At 38.9% G+C, this 20,647-nt stretch overlaps 1 protein-coding gene and 1 long non-coding RNA gene across 3 annotated transcripts in view; one reads left to right on the top strand and one right to left on the bottom strand.

Annotated features, from left to right (window-relative positions):
- Positions 1–20,647, top strand: part of LOC136268767 (uncharacterized) — a 158,924-nt gene that overhangs the window by 42,825 nt on the left and 95,452 nt on the right. The gene's annotated exons all lie outside the window — the stretch shown is intronic.
- On the bottom strand, positions 2,941–7,278 carry LOC136236909 (uncharacterized). Its single transcript, XR_010692231.1, has 4 exons — positions 6,983–7,278; positions 5,482–5,626; positions 3,394–3,492; positions 2,941–3,159 (listed from the first exon to the last, which is right to left on the bottom strand). It is a non-coding gene; the product is annotated as an uncharacterized lncRNA (long non-coding RNA).

Genomic DNA, 20,647 nt, shown 5'->3' with positions numbered 1-20,647 from the left:
AAATGCATAATAAAAGTTGTGAATCTGTAATCACCATCTTTGTTGGACTTAGTGAGAAAAGGGTATGATTAGTAATTTGTCTTATTTACCACTGTTAGGCAAAAGTGACCATTTATATCCTTACAGTATACTTTCAATTTAACAACACCTAATGACAACCTAGAATATACTAGATTTAACCTTAATGCTGGAGATTACAACTCTCTCAGGGCTCAGGTAGCTAGTATTGATTGTGAAGGAATGTTGAATATGACTATGGATGAAGCTTGGAATATCTCTATGCTACATTTGATGCAGCTATCAAAAGTTCTGCTCCATTATCTAGTGGAAGACCCAAGTTTAGGAATGTTTATACAACCAGAGAAGTTCTTCGACTAAGGAAAAAGAAAATGATGCTGTGGAGAAATTATTGTAAAACTCAATGGATTTGCTAGAGCACACAATGAACTTCGAAGTATGACATGCAACCTGAAAAGTAATCATGAAGAAAGGTTGGCAAATAATATTAAGAGCAATCCAATATAAAGAATTCTGGAAATATGTCAACTCCAAACTAAAAACTAGGCTACCTGACGACCAGTGATGATGGTGAAGCTATTTCTAACCAAGAAAAGACTGATACACTCAACGGATACTTTTCAAGTGTATTCACTCAGGAAGATCTGAATAATATTCCCTCCTTCCCTGATGTATTTAAAGGAACACCAATGATTGATCTTCAAGTCTCAGAGGATGATATATACAACAAGCTGTGTAACTTAGGTGTTAACAAATCACCTGGTCCTGATGGCTGGCATCCTTGCTTCTTCAAGGAAGCAGCTTTTGAGTTAACCAGACCTTTGTCAATATTGTTTAAAAAGTCTTTGGACACTAGCTCACTTCTGAGTATGTGGAAGATAGCAAATGTAGTACTAGTGTTTAAAAAAGGTTACCGAAAACTCCCATCCAACTATAGACGAACCGGTTTAACATCTGTGGTTTGTAAAATTCTGAAATCAGTGATAAGAGATAAATTATTTGAGTACTTATTTAGAAATAATTTGTTAACCAACCAACAACATGGTTTTGTGCTGAAACGTTCATGTGTAACACAACTTCTCACAACTCTGCAATACTGGACAGATTCCTTAGAGAAGGGCACCCCTATGGATGTAGTCTATTTAGGCTTCAGTAAAGCTTCAAAGATCTGTTCAAAGTAATTTCTTCTCTGTAAGATCAATAAATGCTTGGAATAGTCTACCCAACGAAGTAGTGTCAACTAACTCTGTAAATAACTTTATGATTTATTTGATAATTATCATCTCTAATGATTATTTTCCTTTTGTACATGAGCAGGACTCACAGGCTTATGCCTCTTTTTCCTGTAATAATAGTAATAATAAAATAATATTATATTTGGACTGCAAATGTATAGTTTGAAATGCAGGGGGAGACAGGAAGTCAGCACATTTAGCACTTGTATGTATTTCAAACATACGTAAGACAATCTACACAGCTGGTAGCAAGATCAAACACACTTACATTCCTTTCTTTCCCTCTTCTATATCAGACCGTGGAACACCCTCCCTGTGCATGTTATTAATGCACCTGACTGAACACTTTAACATAACTATGTTTAGCAATAATATTGTTTGCATACTTGCTCAAGTGTTAGCTCTACACGTGCACAGAGTATAGCATTATGGCTATACAATATTGCACTAGCTGAAGTAATGCTACAGTAGCTAGTTATCTGTATTGTACACTGGTGATTTGCAGACCACATTCATTTTAAGGCAGGTTATATCTGGTACCCGTTGCACTGTTTTGCCGGATATTATGCCGGCAGTGAAGCTTACTGAGAAGTTACGTGCATTTAAAAAAAACTTGGACAAAAGACCTAAGAAAGCAAAAAAACAAACAACAGTTGCCTCAGCTGGGGCTTGAATCCTGGCATCCACACTCATGGTCCATGTTCGTAACTACTGTACCACTGGTGCTGCAACTACATGATCTGCATTAGTTTCTACATTATAAATGTCCAACCGAAGTGAAGAAGAAACCAAAGCTGAACCCGACCCTAAACCTAATGCTAATACTACTTGTCTCATTCCCTAAAGTACAAGACTCAAGGCATACTACTGGTCGTGTGCCAGGCCTAATGTTGAATACTCGGGGCATACTGACTACTATGCCAGCACAATAGCCACTCGTACTTGTTAACTGGTACCCACAATATTCACTATGTAATTTTGACACTCATAGCTACACCTTACATTGAGTTCATTACATTTTGCAGTTCATAAGTAATTCTTATTCTTATTGGTACTGAGCAGACAGCTCAGCTGATATGCTCAGGAAAAAAAACAATAATCGCAAAATAGCTATGTAGTTACAAAGATTACAGTTACTGGATTCCATACAATGTATGCAGTTCTACTGAAAAAGAGTCAATATTGTTGCACTCAATTATGGCAGATGGCAAGTTGTTCCAATCCTTAATTGATCTGGAGTAAAAGCTCTAGATCTGTTGGTGAGAATAGGTGGATGAGTTTAAATTGGCAATGGTAAGCTATCATGCTGTTTAACATATTTTTGTGAGCTGGCTGGTTTGATGGACACTGTGCTGTCAACTCTGGGTTTGATTGAGTCCAGTCACTGATTTGTTTTAAATTCACCACAATATTCCTCCACTGACTCGTTATAGCATTACTCCCCCATGCAGGGCCTTACCGACATGTAGCTGTTGTTTCATACCCGCTGTAGTGTTGGGATACAGTTGAAGTAATTTACTGCTACATTACCCGTGCACGGCTCTAATCCTACCCCAGCTATTCAGTGCCGGTGAAACTTGAGTGTTTACTAAAAGCCAGCATCAGCGCATCACCTTTCAGTCACAGCCCTTGTTAAACCCTCATGCAACCACCCACAATTATAAAAAGTCTTTAATGATAGCATGAATATACTGTAATAGTAAACGTTTACATTATGATGATCCCATAAAATAAAAAAACAATGACTAGTTACAATAGCACAACTGAGAAGCCAGATACACTAGTGTTTGGCTATGAAGTCCACCAAGAGTTCATAATATAGTAGTGGGGTCTTGGTACCACCAATTAATGATTTGTCCATTGACCATAAATTCACCCGCCAGCAGTCACAACATCAGTATCCACCCTCCACATACATTAAGGGATACAGTATATGGTAAGGCACAGCTAACTAAAAACATGTAATCATATAGTCAGACTAGCATGTCAAATATGTATAGTGTGTGTGTAGCATATGTGTGTACATACTATTATTCAAGCTGAGTATGTGTCTGGGCCAGTTCTTCAAATCCAGGACCCTACCATTGTCCCACAACTAATATGCACTACACACATACACCAACATTCCAATTATACTCACCACATGTTGTAGTTGGACTTCAACAAGTGTACTTTACAAAAGTCTTTATGGTCAGGAGGTCCTACGTAGATTCCTTGGGTTGATCAGATTGAGGCAGGTCTGGTATGGGAGGAGACAGCAGATAAATCAGTGTGACTAACACCTATACAACATGAGCATCACATCATTTTATATACATTAAAGTGGGCATCCCACATAACCATTCCCAAGATGTATTATTCAGCATACTGAAGCTGGTAGCAGTTGATGACCAATTTTATAATATATTACTTGACTTGTTTTGTGGTTCTCCCCTATGCTACATTTTGACATAACAATTTTCATTGTTAGGAGACATATAAACTAGAAGGGACTAACGGTTATAGCATAATGGTAAACAAGTTACAACAACAAAGGAAATTTTATAACCAACAGTGATCTAGTTGATAGATAAAGGTAGAAGACAATTTAAAGTTTCTCCAGTCCTTGTTTGCAGAATAAGCACATTAGCTGCTATAAGCACAACAAACGCAAAACAGCCCAACTTTTAACACAAGGTTTATGATGCAAACTCATTATGCATCTACCAATGTGTTGCCCCACCACCCCCTTGGATGTTAGTGGGGCTTTACAAGGGAATTGACATGAAACTGCTGCCCCACTATGGTGGACAATCATTTATTAAGCACCCAAGTAATTTTTCTACGCTATGTCAAATCTCGAGTAAATTCCCATGTTGCAACTGGAGCCAATGGGTGGGGATTTGACACAATAGGTTTGCCCTTCCATGGGGCATTTAACATTCGGTCGTGCCCACTATAGCCCCATATATGCCCGAAGGGAGGGGTAGTGGGGCAATAGATTGATAGATGCATTACAGCTAGGGGTAAATAGATTAAGCCTGTACCTTGCGGGCCTAAGCATATTCCTCTCCAGTTTTGAAAAACAATCTTTTATTGCCTGGCCCTAACTGGAGTTTGCCTGACACCTTCAACAACACAAAAAGCTATCTAAAATGGTTAATTTAGCTTCGACCATTGGCAAACTACAACACTCAACAATTATATCAGAGTATACATAACTCTATATATCTGCCCAGTTACTATATAGTAGGGTCCATGGTTGTCTCAGATCTGCACATATTATCATCACATCAATTGATTGATGCATAGTAATTATGGTATACTGTATGTACGCATTGAGCTGAACCCTCAAAAATATTAACTTATTAGTTTTGTAGTATTGACTTACTTGCTAATCATTCAAATACCTGACACATTATTTATAGCCAAAGATTTCACCATACACTGGAGGAAGCTATAAAAGTATATAGCACTATAGCCTTTGATGGAAGCATTTGTCTGCTCTTGACAGCTTCGTTGTCATCACCAACCATCTGATTGGTTGAAATGTTTAGAAAAAAATCTTCTTTCATTTTTTGCTGTTTTCTCACTAGGGTTCAGCTCAACTTGTTCGCGGTATGACCCACACAGCTGCTAGAACAAGCCAGCTGCAAGGATCTGGCCTACAAAAGCATAGATATATAATCCCAGGAAGCTACTATGGCATGGGGGATTCCTGTCTAAAATTATGACGGTAGTTATATATCCATTTACAATGACTTATGCACAAACTTACTCGGCAATTTGCTGGGAGAATAGTGTGATGTATTCAGCGCCTTCATGTCCATTCCGAGGCATACGTTCAGCAACAACTCACAGTTGATTCGCTTCCACTTGTTACGCACAGAGACTAGTTATGTCATCAACCCACCGCTTCAGGAAGAACCATTAAGATGGTAGCCTCGACTTTGTCACTATCCCCGGTTCTTATTTTCACGTGAAACATCATGCAAAATATCACATGAGTCCTTGAGGGAAATTTGAATGGTTTGAATGCGTTTTCTCTTAGCAAGTCACTTTTAGTAGCGCTTCTAAACACTGAACTTGAAGCTTTTGCTACTGATTTAGCTAGCTAATCTGATACTGAAGCTGTTATTATGCATGCATGCATGCTGTTATTATTATTATTGTTAATTAGCAAATTTAAAGCCCACTAGGGGCAACACGCTAATGAGCATTACAATCACATAATTATTATATTACTTACAGCGTTCTTAAATGTTTCAAGATCTATTGTGTCGATGTTAGGAATTTGAAGGGAGTTCCATTGAATAATTGTTTGAGGGAGTATTTGTACACATCAACTCTTGTTTGCAATTGAGTTAGCTTGAGAGGATGTTGAGCTGTGTCTCCTATGTAATATAATAGCCAATCTTCAGTAACTGTATGTTCTCCATTCAACAAAAAGTAGTTGATATCCCGCGCCAAAAACAGCCCAGCTGTAAAAAAAGGCGAGGCCAAGAATGCACAAGTACATGTTCATGGAGTAACTACAACCAAAAGACATGATATCAAAATCTGGCCAAGAAAGCATTTACAGTATAGGCACTTTTATGCATTTAGTTTTCTATATGCTTCACATTATCACATCTAGCTAGCTGTACATGTGTGCTTGCAATATAAACAAAACTACTGAAACGATAAAAGATGATTACACTGCATTGTTACCAAAATTACTTTAACTAAAAATTTACAATTGGTTTCTACTTGGCCATCTTTTTGCACTGTATATTAAAATAAAAAGATGGCCAAATAGAAACCAATTGTAAATTTTTAGTTAAATTAATTTTGGTAACAATGCAGTGTAATCATCTTTTATCGTCTCAGTAGTATTGTTTATATTGCAAGCACACATGTACAGCTAGCTGGATGTGATAATGTGAAGCATATAGAAAACGAATGCATAAAAGTGCCTATACTGTAAATGCTTTCTTGGCCAGATTTTGATATCATGTCTTTTGGTTGTAGTTACTCCATGAACATGTACTTGTGCATTCTTGGCCTCGCATTTTTTACAGCTGGGCTGTTTTTGGCACAGGATTATTATCACTATGACTGCATCACATACAACCAAGTACATACACCTATGTTGCAACCTACCCATTGGGCAAGTATAAACAGTGCCATCGCCAGCACTCAGAGCAGTGTGTATATATGTACCAGTGGAAATGATACATATAATAGTTGTATCATGTACCCGAGTGATTTTCCTGATATGCACACCCACGCTCTCGGGCCGTTATATGTACACCCAAGCTCGAGGGCCGTTAGGCCCGAGAGCGTGGGTGTACATATCAGGCAAATCACGAGAATCACGAGGGCACATGATACAACTGATATGTACCATGTAGGCTAATAACCTACTGTGGTGGGCGACTAATCACCCAAGCCAATACGAGGCAACCCGCTGGATTTATTATATAGAGAGTCTTGTAAAATTCGATTATGAGTCAGCAGCAAGTAACGTTGCAATTACGTTTGTTAACATAAACGGGAATATGAATATCATGGAAACACTCAATTTTGCGATTTAACAAGTGTTTCAAAGTTGCTACATCGTTTAACCACTGTTTACAATGTTTTCTAAACATCCAGAGGGGTAAGCTTCGCTGTAGAGTGGTTACCTCGTGATACACGAAAAGTGGGCGTGGTACGTAATCAAACACGCGGACATGCGATTGTGAATTAACCATGACACTAGTTCTCACCTTAAACTTCCGTTTGTCAACTCATAGGGTGGTAAGGGTGTCGAATCGCCTTCGTACGAGTGCTGTAGAATGCAAAATCGGGTTCATAATTTTCATCATGTGAGTAATAATAAACTCCCACAATCGAATACTGCCAGGATTCTTATAAAAACAAACAACGTTACCTCATCAGATATATCAAGGCCATGGTACATTTAAATGTATCATGGCCAGCCATGGTTTATTTTAAATGTACCATAGCCAGCCATGGTTTAACTTAAATGTACCATGGCCAGCCAGGGTTTATAAGATATGTACCCTGGAATTTGGCTATGAAGTTAGGTGGTTTCATGGTACATATGCATACGTACACAGGCAAGGGAGTTTAACTGGCATCTGAAAACCACAATACTAAAACACAACCTACACAAATACCAAGTTAAGTCAGCTATATTGAAAGTATATATTGTAGGTGTGACGTGTCTCTGAAGATGACTCAGCAGTGAAGTGAGGCTATGCAGTACAAGGGACATGGTGAAGACACAATTATAACATGGTGATTTTAATAAAATCATTGAAATGTAAGATTAGATCTTCTGACGACACTGAGAAATTATAAACAGATATCAGCAATGCCTTCATCTGGAGTACTACATCAGAACTATATTTTAATTATTCCAAATTCGTTCATCTTCGCTTCTGGGCCAAAGACTCATTAGACCATTCAATTTATAGCATTAATGGACAGCCCATTCCTCGTTTATCACACCACAAAGATCTTGGGGTAATATTCACATGTGACTTCAACTGGACGGCCCACTATTCATATATTTCTGCAAAAGCTTATAAAACTTTAGGTCTTATCAGGAGAACTTTTAAAACCAATTGTATGGAAGCCAAGAAAAACTTTTACATCTCATTAGTAAGATCCCAACTAATCTACTGCTCACAAATATGGAGACCGTAATTAATAAAAGACATAACATCACTAGAATGCATACAGTGAAGAGCAACTAAGTATATTTTAAATGACTACACATCTACCTATAAATCCAGACTGGAACAACTAAACCTCCTTCCACTAATGTACATCTATGAAATAAATGACCTTATGTTCTTAATAAAATCATTAAAATTGCCATCTGACAACTTTGAAATCAGAGACCATATTACCTTTACCAGTAACTCTACTAGATCAGGGACACATCACAAGCTAACCCATCCTAGAACAACATCAGTGGTACAGCGTCACTTTTATTTCAATAGAATCGTATGACTTTACAACTATCTCCCAGCTATTAACATTTCATTACCAAATAACACTATCAAATGCCAATTAATCCAACACCTATGGACTCATTTTTCCAATAATTTCAATTCTGATCGAGCTTGCACTTTTCACATCTTTGTCCATGTCATCATTGCTCCAGTGAGCCTATCTCCATTAATTTCAATGAACTGTAACTATAATTCTGTAATGAACGGTAACTAGAATTGTTTTTTTTCCATCTAGGATTTCAGCACTCGTTGCTGGCATACCTTCAGCATGCAATTTTGATTTTTACTTGCACACATGCTGTAAAGCTAAATAAATAAATAAATTAGTAATTGATCCCAATCAAGCCAATCTGGCACAACAGACTCTGTTGTAACTAGAGGCCACTGGTGATGTGTCAGTATGCCAGCAGTGTGACATTGGCACAGTGATCACAGTCTATAATATTATGCATACTGCCATACACAACATACAGGAGATAGTTACACATTGTTGCATATGCAGCACTGCATCGGCTTCTTGTTTATTACAGACTCACAGTAGAGTAGTGGTTAAGCAGGGTGGAAAATAATTCCAGCCGCTAGCAAGCCAGATGAAGATGTATAATACAACTACCACTGGTACAAGTGTTACATTACTCATTACCTAGCTTGTTGTTCCAGCTGGTTGTTTATGAGCACATCAGCTGGTATCCCAACTGGTCATCAGCTGGTTGTTCACTGCATGATGCCTGGAGCGCATATCCTGCATACTAAATACACAGTTAAACATACTTGTAATCTTTTTGTTTACGTGTAAGGTGGCCTCTGGCTCTGCTGTAGTCACTGTGCAGACGTTTAATAATCTTCTCCTTCACGCAATCTCTAATTAAGCAAGGGTGTGGTGCTGGGTGTTATATAGAATTACACGTACGGTAAAGTCATCAGCATGAACAGGCGTACTTATTATACGGTTGTGCCTTCATTCATAGGCGAATCTATCCCCGCTTAGTTCATGTCCCTAGACCTCGTAGTTTTCTCAAACATTATTTTATTATTATTATTTATTCATTCATTCATTATTAATGGCGTAATTTTAACCACATTTCATATTATCTTTAGTACTTGGTTGTATAACTAGGACCGCATCACATACAACCAAGTACATACACCAACGTGACAGCCCCCTGGTGAGGTTATTAGGTGGTGAAGATACAATCCCCAAATCAACTCAATATGTCACAGTAGTGACAGATACAACACAATAGTGGCATTGTTACTAAAGGCCACCAGTAGCTAAGTGCCAGCATATCATTGGTGTGGTAATGGCACAGTGATGTGTACACAGTATATGTATACAAAACATACAGGAGAGAACTATGCATTATTGCAGTATTGTATGCAGCAATATATTATAGGCAACATCACCAGATAAAAATTATTAGCCAATATACAGCACAGTATATACTAGAGCTAAATAAGGTTCATCAGTGGTGTAGCAATGACACAATGATGGGTGACACACTATAATTGCATACATAACTTGCAGGAGATAGCTACACAATACTGTAGGAGTATGCAAGCCAGATGAACCAGATAAAGGAAGACATCCAAGCCAGTCAAAGCCTAGTAGCTAAGCCAGGTGAAGGCAAAAAAGATTAAGCACATATTGAATTGCCTGACACCAACACAAAGGAAGTTCGCCATGCCAGTTGCACAAGACAAGATTGTTTACTTGTATTTTATATGTAGCTGTATTGTAAAGAGCGTGGCATATGTTTTAATGTTTTCTTGTACTGTTCAATCACATATTTATGTGAATGAATCCACTGGCAGCTGCATGGCATGGCATGGAGACTTGAGACGTTACAAACATAAAAATTCAATTGTAATCTTCTTGTTCACATGTGGAGTCTCCTGCAGTCACTCCTCAGACATTCGCTAATCTCCTCCTTCGTGCAATCTGTAATTAAGCAAGGATGTGGTACTGGGCGTTATATAGAATTACACATATGGTCAAGTCATCAGCACGAACGGGTGTGGCAATTATACATTTGTACCTTCATTCACAGGTGAATCTATCCCCGGTTAGTTCATGTCTCTAGAACTCGTAGTTTTCTCAAACATTATTTATTTATTTATTCATTCATTAATTCATTATTATTTATGACATAATCTCAACCGCATTTTCTTATTATTCTTAGTACTTTGTTGTATAACTAGGCCCGGGGCAAATACAACCAAGTACAATCATCAATGGGACAACCTCCTAATGGGGCATGTACAAAGATTGCATGGCCAACACAGTGTGTGCAGGTAGAAAAGATGCACAGTGATACAATTCTAGAGGAATTTACTGGAACATATAAACATAAGGGATGTTTTAGTATGCAATTATGATCAGTGATTATCCGACCATGGACATATGAGGATGTGAGATTGCACTTTAAATTGTGAGAATCATGGTATTGAATCTGATGCCTACAAGTAGTAAAGCTTAAACATCCAACGAATACCTATTACATTAATTTTATGCAATTTTACACAATTTATGTTATATGATATGTTTAAATGAGGATGGATTAGAGCGCTGGATTAAGACATGGCTGGAGTTGCCAAGAGCAAACCACGGTAAGATTGGGATAAAGCAGAGTATTTCAACTGTCTGTCACCTACAAGTGGTATCTGAGTTATGAATATATTTAACATGGGCTGTACTAAAATGATCACATGATGCTGTGGATATGCTGCAAGACCAAAAAAAAATTTGGAGAACAAACATGGCTGAAATGCAATACCAGAATTTCATGAATATGTCAGTGTGCACAAGTATGTGGAGCATTGCTTACAATAGCAGTTAATAGCAAGCACAACCATGCACACAGCAATTATCAACCTAAGGGCACATTTTGTGTATACCTTCTCAGGACCCATATCAGTGATCAGTCTGGGCACCCCTGGCACTAAAAGGCTTCAGGTGGAGAGCTATGCATCATCACACAAACTTACCAGCTGGAAACTGCACCTTCTTCACACAATGGCCTGCCAGGTGAGGTTTTCTCCCATCCCATACATGAGTGAAGGTACCCTAGTTACGCGAGACTAATGCATCTATCATTGTATTGCCCTACTACCCCCCTCGGGCATATATGGGGCTATAGTGGGGATTTAACACAGCCGAATGTCAAATTCCTCCTTCCAATAATGTACATCTATGAAATAGATGACCTTATGTTCTTAATAAAATCATTGAAATCGCCATCAGACAACTTTGAAATCAGAGACCATATTACCTTTACCAGTAACCAGATCAGGGACACATCACAAGCTAATCCATCCTAGAACATCAGCAGCACAGCGTCACTTTTATTTCAACAGAATCGTACGACCTTACAACCATCTCCCAGCTATTAACATTTCATTACCAACTAACACTATCAAACGCCAATTAATCCATTTTCCAATAATTTCAATTCTGATCGAGCCTGCACTTTTCACATCCTTTGTCCATGTCATTGTTGCTCCAGTGTGCCTATCTCAGCTAACTTCAATGAACTGTTACTATAATTTGAACAGTAACTAAAATTGTTAACTTTTTTTTCACCTTGGATGTCAGTACCGTTGCTGCCACAGCTACCTTCAGCATGCAATTATGATTTTTTACTTGCAAGCATGCTGTAAAGCTAAATAAATACCCCATAGTAGGGCAAACCTATCATGTCAAATCCCCACCGTTGGCCCCAGTTGCAACGCGGAATATACTCGGGATTTGACATAGCAAAGGAAGCCTACAACAAAAAATATTTGAGCGCTTAATGACCGATCGTAAAATGCCCCATAGTGGGGCAGCAGTTTCGTGTCAATTCCCCCTGTAAAGCCCCACTTACGCCGGAGAGGCGGGGCAATACATTGATAGGTGCATAAAGAAATAGGTGCATAAAGAAACAAGACTATCAAAGTGTTTTAACTAACAAAATCTAACCTCCAGCGATCAGTAGCAACTTCCAATCATGCTGTTTATTAAGTAGGTGTAGCAACCATTCATCTTCTAATCGAAACAGTTGCTTTCGCCCACTTTCAAACACCCAAGGTTCAGTCCTTAGCCCCCTGCTCTTTCTGTTATATGTTAATGATATTCCGTTATCTGTGGACAGCCCAATCTTACTATTTGCTGATGATGCCAAGATCTTTCGATCAATTAGATGTGAAGCCGATTACTTACAACTTCAACGGGATATTGATATATTGTTTGAATGGTCGAGAACCTGGTTGCTTAATTTTAATATTAGCAAGTGTTATGTTTTGCATTTAGGTCTCACCCACTCCTATGGAAATTATTGTATGGACAGTAATGTTATAACATCTACTGAGTCAGTCAAAGATTTGGGAATCGTCGTTGACTCTTCTCTGAAGTTTCATAACCATACTGCTATAGTAACTGCAAGAGCTAATCGTATACTAGCTGTGATTAATAAATCGTTTGAGTACTTGAACACCAACGTGTTACTCCAACTGTACAAATCTTTTGTCTGTCCCATATTAGAATATGGAAATATTATATGGGGTCCACAGTTCATACTTGATCAGCAGTCAGTTGAAAAAATTCAAAGAAGAGCTACCAAGTTAGTGAGCGAAATTAAAGGCTTGCAATATGTTGACAGATTAAACCATCTAAACTTACCATCCCTCAGATATCGACGTCGTAGAGGGGACTTAATTTACACATACAGATTATTTCATAACATGCTGGACATGGATAGCTCATCTTTATTTACCCTTCGATCATCTTCTATAACAAGAGGTCATGATTTAAAGATCTACAAACCACACGCTACCTGCTTGCCACGCCGTCACTTTTATTCAGTAAGAATTATAAATGATTGGAATGGACTCCCATATGACTCAGTTAATGTTCATTCAACCAATTTGTTTAAGACACACCTAGATAGATTTTTTATTATGATTACCAGTATGATATTGTATAGTTATTTTTGTAGTAGTTTGATTGTTTAGATCAGGTTTTTACAGGCTTTGCCTCCTTACCTGTACCCCCAATAATAATAATAATAATTTATGGACAGTAGTTCGCTTGTGTAGTGGGCGTCACGTGCTAAATGTTTTGATCGGCGTTAAATAGAATCGTTCGTTTCTATCACCTCCACGAATACAGCCGCCCATTATACGATTGTCTCTTCATACAACATGGATTCTATTCCCAGTGAGTACAAAGCTTTAGGCCTTGTAGTTTTCTCAAACATTTATTTATTCATTATTTAATGACATAATTTTAACCACATTTCGTATTATCTTTAGTACTTCGTTGCATAATTATTATTTGTTAATTGGTACATGGAAGACAAAGTCTTGTAAAACTAATCTCAAATACAATCAAACCGGCGGTCACACAAGAATACATCTAATTTAATGGGGTAAGGTGTTCCAATCATTGACGATTCTCTGTGAAAAACTATGACCTCTAACAGCAGTGTTTAAGCAATTTATGTAATTGTTGTTGAAACTATCATAATAAATGAGACATGTATATACATTTACAAATTCAGTAACCCTCGGTCACATGCGACCACAAGGCTGGTGATCAAGTGATACCAACGTGGGCATGGCAAGGGAGAAAAGTAATTACAATTACAAACAAAAACAACGATTACAAAACAAAACAAAAAAATATTAAATTACAAGTACATTATCACAACCACTCTCGGAAATCCCTTGCCATAAAAATCCTCTGGGATGCAGTCATACAAACCTTCGAGGAAACTCTCCAGCACCTTCAGCAGGACTCAACACATCCCTGCCGATCGAGTGGTGTAGCCAGGCTAAACGGTTACGAAGAATGTCATCCAAACGTGGCTAAGTCCAAGTCCATTTGATCAGGTGGGGTTGGTATTACAGTTTGTGCAATTGAATCCGGCGACTTTTCAATTGAATTCGGAGACTTTGCAATTGAGTTCGTCGCTTTTGCAATTGAATTCGTCCCGTTTGCAATTGAATTCGTCGCTTTTGCAGTTAAATTCGTCCATAACAAGAATGGCAGCTGGAGCAAACACGAAAACATGATGTAGCAGCTGCTACAAGAACTTGTTCAAGTACAACAGTAGTAAAAAAGTCTTTATAAGGCAATAATTCTTCCTCTACAGCTTATCCAGCAACATTCCAAACTCTACTACGCCATTCGCGATGGGTGTGGTCATTCGCGAGCAAGTTAATTAACTTGTCAGACAGCTATCAACTTCGCGTACTACCAGCTTCAATTACCTTCTAGTGTCTCAAGTGTAACTCTCCAAGGCATAAATAGTTCATCTCTTAATGAACGGGTTGGTTTCTTGGAGCCGTTTTGTTTATGACGAATTGTAATTCAAACGCGACGAATTCTATTGCAAAACCGAATAATTCAACTGCAAAACCGACGAATTCAATCGCAAACGGGACGAATTCAATTGCAATACCGACGAACTCAATTGCAAACGGGACGAATTCAATCGCAAAGGCGACGAATTCAATTGCAAAACCCTGTAAAAGTAAAAATAATAGTCTTTGTCCACAGATACTAAATTGTTCAGGATTTTGTAACTCATAATCAGATCCATTCTGGGTCAATGGTAAAGTAAGCTGTAAGTTCTTGGAGTCTTTCAGAGTATGTCAAATTATAGAAGGAGGGTATATGTTTTGTGGCTCTTCTTTGAACTGCTTCTAATTTACGGATGTTTTTCATAAGACGAGGGTTCCAGACAGTTGATGCATATAGTCCAAAATTGGGCAAACAAGAGTAACTTGTAATAATCTTATTGTGGTTGCATCCCTGAAAGCAAAGGTACATTTAATAATTCCCAATACTCTGTTAGCTTTCATTACAGTTTGTTTAACATGAGGTGTAAACTTCAAATCTTTATCAAATACTACACCCAGATCCTCCACAACCATGGAGATCAATAAACCTCATATTTGCTTCATTTTCGGAGGGGAAACAATACTCTGTGTTTAATGAAGAATGTCCAATTGTGCTGTAGTGACATTTAGGAAGGTTAAGAAAGGATAGCCATGTGTCACACCATTGCAAAGAGGAATCAATGTCTTCTTGCAAAATGGAAGAATCTTCAGATGAGCACTGAGATGAGGCGATAAAGTGTCATCAGCAAAGATACCCAAATAGCTCTGTATTCAGTCAGGTAGGTCGTTGACATATATAACAAATAAGCACACTATCCTGTGGGGCACCACTAGTGAAAGTAGACCACTCGGAGAGTGCTCCATGAACAATTACTCGTTGCTTTCTGTTTGATAAAAAGCTTTAATCCAATGAAGCACCAAGCCATTAACACCATATGCTTCTAACTTAGTCAACAAAATCTAGTCCAGTGCTCCATAACAGTTAATAGCTGTGTCTCACAAGGTTCCTGCTATGAAATCCATGTTGCTCATTGCAAAAAAGTCATTTGCTTGGAAGTATAGCTAAGACATTATCCTATTTTTAATGATTGATTCAAGCATTCTGCAAAATATTGAAGTAAGGCTGATTGGGCGGTCATAGCTAGGAAGATTTGAATCACCTTTCTTATGAATGGCAGTGACTGTTGCTAGTTTCCAACATGAAGGCAAAGAGGACTCCTGTAACGATTTATCTCGTGATTTATTAATAGGAGATAGAGTGGTAACATAAGTCCATCTTTGATTTCTTTCAACACACGTGGATGACAGTTGTCTGGGCCACAAGATTTATTTGGTTTAAGTCGGTTGAGTTCAGTTAATATATCACTGTGTGTGATGGTAATTATTGCCTACATGGTGGCCCATAGATTTATCTGGTAAAGATGGCAGATGTGCTTCTGGCTCAATAGTAAATACACTATAGAGAAGTGTCAGCTGTTATACTGTAGCCGTGCCATGTTTAATACTATAATAACTTGGGAGTTAAAGAATTCGAGATCGAGAATGTTGAATCAACATGTACAGTTACAGGAATTTTGATAACGTAATCTATATATACGTACGTAGATAGCTAATCGGGGGTTAGTTACAATATAAAATTGTCGATATAGCTAGCGACGCTAACATTGTCGGCTTGAGCTGACCCTCCTGAAGGAATTAGCAGTGATACAATTAGTTACCCAGTACTTCTATAGCAAGTGATTTTGTGTTGTGATAGCTATCTCGTTTGGCACTAGCTATGGCATTAGGCTCGTGAGTTATTAAACGCATAACTGATGTACGAAATATGTTTTTTTTTTAAGTATGTGTACGTATGTAACTATGTACGTGTTCATGTAGTGCCGTGGCGTATTTAAAGCATTTTCAACTATTTAAAGCTACCTTCACTGAGATAGGACGCGATACCGACCGCAAAGAAATCATGCACTTATTTTAGGTTTAGCTCGAGCCGTCGCCATGGGTCACTGCCAGTCGCCTCCCTGTACTTCTTCTGTGACACTTTGGTGTTCCCTCATTGTTGAAACGTGACACGCTTTGGCGACAGTTCAGTCATGTACTTAGGCCTCCTCGACAATGAACACAGCCCGCTTTGGCTGAGCTCGCACCTTGATATTTCGTCACGCGCAATTCCGTATACGGCTTCCAATAACGAGATTTTAGTTTCCTTGTAAGGAAACTAATCGGCAAACAATTTGGATTGTGATGGCACCCGGTAGGCAACGTAAGTTTCATGCTCCTTTGCCGCCTTCGGCGGCTCATAAGCTCCTGATGTTATATAATGCCAAATTCAATGATGGAACCTCAGCTAAACTGCTTTGTCGTGCCTTAGTGCTAGTTGACACGTGACTGCACGTGTCCTTTAAAACTGAAACCCATGCACAATGTCAATGAAAAGCATTCATTTCGTCTAGCGGTGTTAACTTGTAGTAGTGCATTATTCTACTCGTTGTCAGGAATAATTTCACCATCTAAAACAGATTTTCCCTTGACTTTGTGACTATGATAGCAGAAGTTATAATTATCATAGCGGACATTTACCCATTATGTTCCTAATTACGCTCCATTATGCCAGCATTATGCTTTATGCTTTTCATCCCCTATTACAGTATGCCAAAATTTATTCCAGCATAATCGACACAAGCCTACTCTACAGGATGACTTGTTTCTAGCTGATCTCTCTATAGGGTGATTTGTTTGTAGCTGAGCTCTGTACAAGGTGACTTGTTTGTAGTCTACAGGGTTACTTGTTTTGTAACTGATATCTATAGAGTAGCTTGTGTGTAGCTGAACTCTCTACATGGTGACTTGGTTCTATCTGATTTTTCTACAGGGTGACTTATTTCTAGCTGATGTCTTTACAGGGTAACTTTTCTAGTTGATCTCTCTACAGGTGACTTGTTTGTAGCTGATCTCTATAGGGTGGTAGCTGAATTCTACAGGGTAACTGGTTTCTAGCTGACTCTCTAAAGGGTGACTTGTTTCCAGCTGATCTAGCAGGGTAATTTGTTTGTAGCTGAACTCTCTACGTGATGACTGGTTTCAAGCTGATCTCTCTACAGGATGACTTGTTTGTAGCTGATCTCTATAGGGTGGTAGCTGAATTCTACAGGGTAACTGGTTTCTAGCTGACTCTCTAAAGGGTGACTTGTTTCCAGCTGATCTAGCAGGGTAATTTGTTTGTAGCTGAACTCTCTACGTGATGACTGGTTTCAAGCTGATCTCTCTACAGGATGACTTGTTTGTAGCTGATCTCTATAGGGTGGTAGCTGAATTCTATAGGGTAACTGATTTCTAGCTGACTCTCTAAAGGGTGACTTGTTTCTAGCTGATCTAGCAGGGTAATTTGTTTGTGGTTGAACTCTCTACGTGGTGACTGGTTTCAAGCTGATCTCTCTCTCTCTCTGCAGGGTGACTTGCTTCAAGCTAATCTCTCTACAAGGTAAATTAATTCTATCTGATCTCTCTACAGGGAGCTAGCTGTTATCTTAAGTTTATGGCTGAACTGTGATTTGTTGTGGTTTAACTTTCTAGAGTGGTTTGTTTGTAGCTAAACTCTGTACAGGGTGACTTGTTTGTAGCTGAACTCTGTAAAAAGGTGACTTGTTTGTAGCTGAACTCTACACAAGGTAACTTGTTTATAGCTGAACTCTGTACAAGGTGATTTGTTTATAGCTGAACTCTCTACACGGTGAATTGGTTTCAAGCTGATCTCCCTACAGGGTGACTTATAATAAGAGAGAAAACCATCATAAGTAATAGGATGATGCATACAATACGTTATTAGTCCTCAGTCTCATGCGACCACAGTCAGATCAAGCAAAATAAGATCTTGTAGGTACGGCAAGGAGTGTTTACATGTATAAAAAGACTAACAACAACAGCAACAATAATTACAAGACAAAATTAATTTAAGTGCTCGGTTGACCAGTCACTACAATTCCTGGCCAAGAAAATCTTTTGTGAACATGACATACATTGACGAGCAGCGTTGTCGAGGATCTGTCGGATGGAAGATTTGGTGGTTACAGAAAGTTGTACAAAGTCAATAAAGTTCTTGATGTTCTGAATTTAAGAAGGTAGGTAGCAACCTAGCACACTAATTTCAATAGCTTCATAATAGTTTGAGATTTGTAAGTGATCAAATTCCGCAAGCAGTTGATGATACTCAGCTTTGTTTTGCTTTCCTGACCTAGGAGATTAAATGTTGTGTTTTGAGTCTAGAGGGCAGGTTAGTTCAAGTAAAGCAACAAAGGGTTTGCCTGAGTTATATACAATGATATCTGGCCTGTAAGGTGTGATTAGTATGGTAGATGGAATAGTGGCTTGAAGTGCTTCAGTAGCTCGCAAACCCTGAAGGTCAGCAAAACCATGGATAGATGGATTGTCACTAAACATTTCTTTGAGTTTAGAGGCCAGAGGGTTAAGACCTTGATCATGACGGTATGTATATCTCTGTTGCGCTAAGGCAACAGGACAGCCACCTAGGATGTGAGCTGTGGTAGGATGAGTTGAGTCGCACAAAGTACACGTAACATCAGATTGAACACACCAACGCTGAGCGATTTATTTGTACCTGCACAGTGACTGTTCTATTAGAGTAGGTAATGCCTTGAGATCAGTGTGCTAGGGCATTACCATCAATATTCTGTTACTAACACTTACAATGCACTCCGTTTTGTTGACCAGGATTTGTCTATTACCAAATCCTCAGTGAGACAACTACTAGATGATGCCTCAAAGCATAGGCGGCGGAAAGGGGGGGGCTAGGGGGCCAAAGCCCCCCTCAGAATGATAGCACGCCGAAGCTATCCTTCTTGGAGTGGGGCTGAAAACCGCGATAAATATCGAGATACTCTAATAGAGCAGTCACTCTAATAAAGCAGTCACAGTATTAGAACAGTCTGTAGCGAGCTATGTAAGGATTTTATGTAGTTTATCAGCTATGAATGCGTAGCTGGTGAGGTGGGCAGCTATTATCAGCTGGTTGCGACCTTTTCTTTTTTTTTGATCTCATCATGCCAAACCAGAGACTAAGTCTGGGTCAGCCCAGCCCCCCCCCCCCTCATATCAACTACTTCCTCCGCCCCTGCCTCAAAGGTGTGTGTTGCAGCATCCCAGAGAATTTTTATGGCGAGAGACTGCAGGGAGTGGCTGTATCCAACCTAGTACTTGCGTAATTATTGTAGTCCTAATTTTTACTTGTATGTTATACATGTAGTTACTGTATAGCCTTATATATCTGTAGATCATTTTTTTTCTTCCACCCTTGCCATGCCCACACTGGGTTCATTTGCAAACCAGTATTTTGTGGTCGCATGCATGAGACCGAGGTTTTTGTGGATTTGTATGTCTTCTCATTATTTATTAATAATGGTCTCAATCAAATCTCGGTAGCTGAATGCTCTATTAGGGTTACTGTTGTGACATGTAGACATTTGTATGTATTTCCTATACGTATGTTTGTAAGCATAAGTGTCTGTATGGTGTGCTTTAATAGAGAATACTGAGTCACGTGATCGAACACGCTATATTTTACATGGTGTCAGAATAATGAATCTACAGCCTCCAACCCCGTTTTCGTTTGCTAACAGCGAAGAATGGCCGAAGTGGAAGCGTCGCTTTGAGCAGTATCGTCAGGCGTCAGGGCTAGCAGAGAAAGGCTAAGAACGCCAAGTCAGCACTTTGTTATATTGCCTGGGAGAAGACGCGGAGGAAGTATTGGACACTACTCGTATCTCAACTGATGATAGAAAGAAGTATCAGAAGCCGTTATTGAAGAGTTTGACAGTTATTTCAAGGTGAAGAAAAACGTAATTTACGAGCGCGCTCGGTTTAACCAACGCAGCCAACTTCCAGGGGAATCGGCTGACCGTTTCATTACAGAAATTTATATAGGTTAGCTGAGAACTGTGAGTTTGGAGGAATGAAGGATGAGTTAATCCGCGAACGCTTAGTCGTATGGATTCGGGACTCCGCCTAGAGCGTTTG

The sequence above is a fragment of the Dysidea avara genome, chromosome 10 (genome assembly GCF_963678975.1).
Source record: "Dysidea avara chromosome 10, odDysAvar1.4, whole genome shotgun sequence".
Classification (NCBI taxonomy): Eukaryota; Metazoa; Porifera; class Demospongiae; order Dictyoceratida; family Dysideidae; genus Dysidea; species Dysidea avara.
This window is presented reverse-complemented; position numbering and strand designations above follow the sequence as displayed.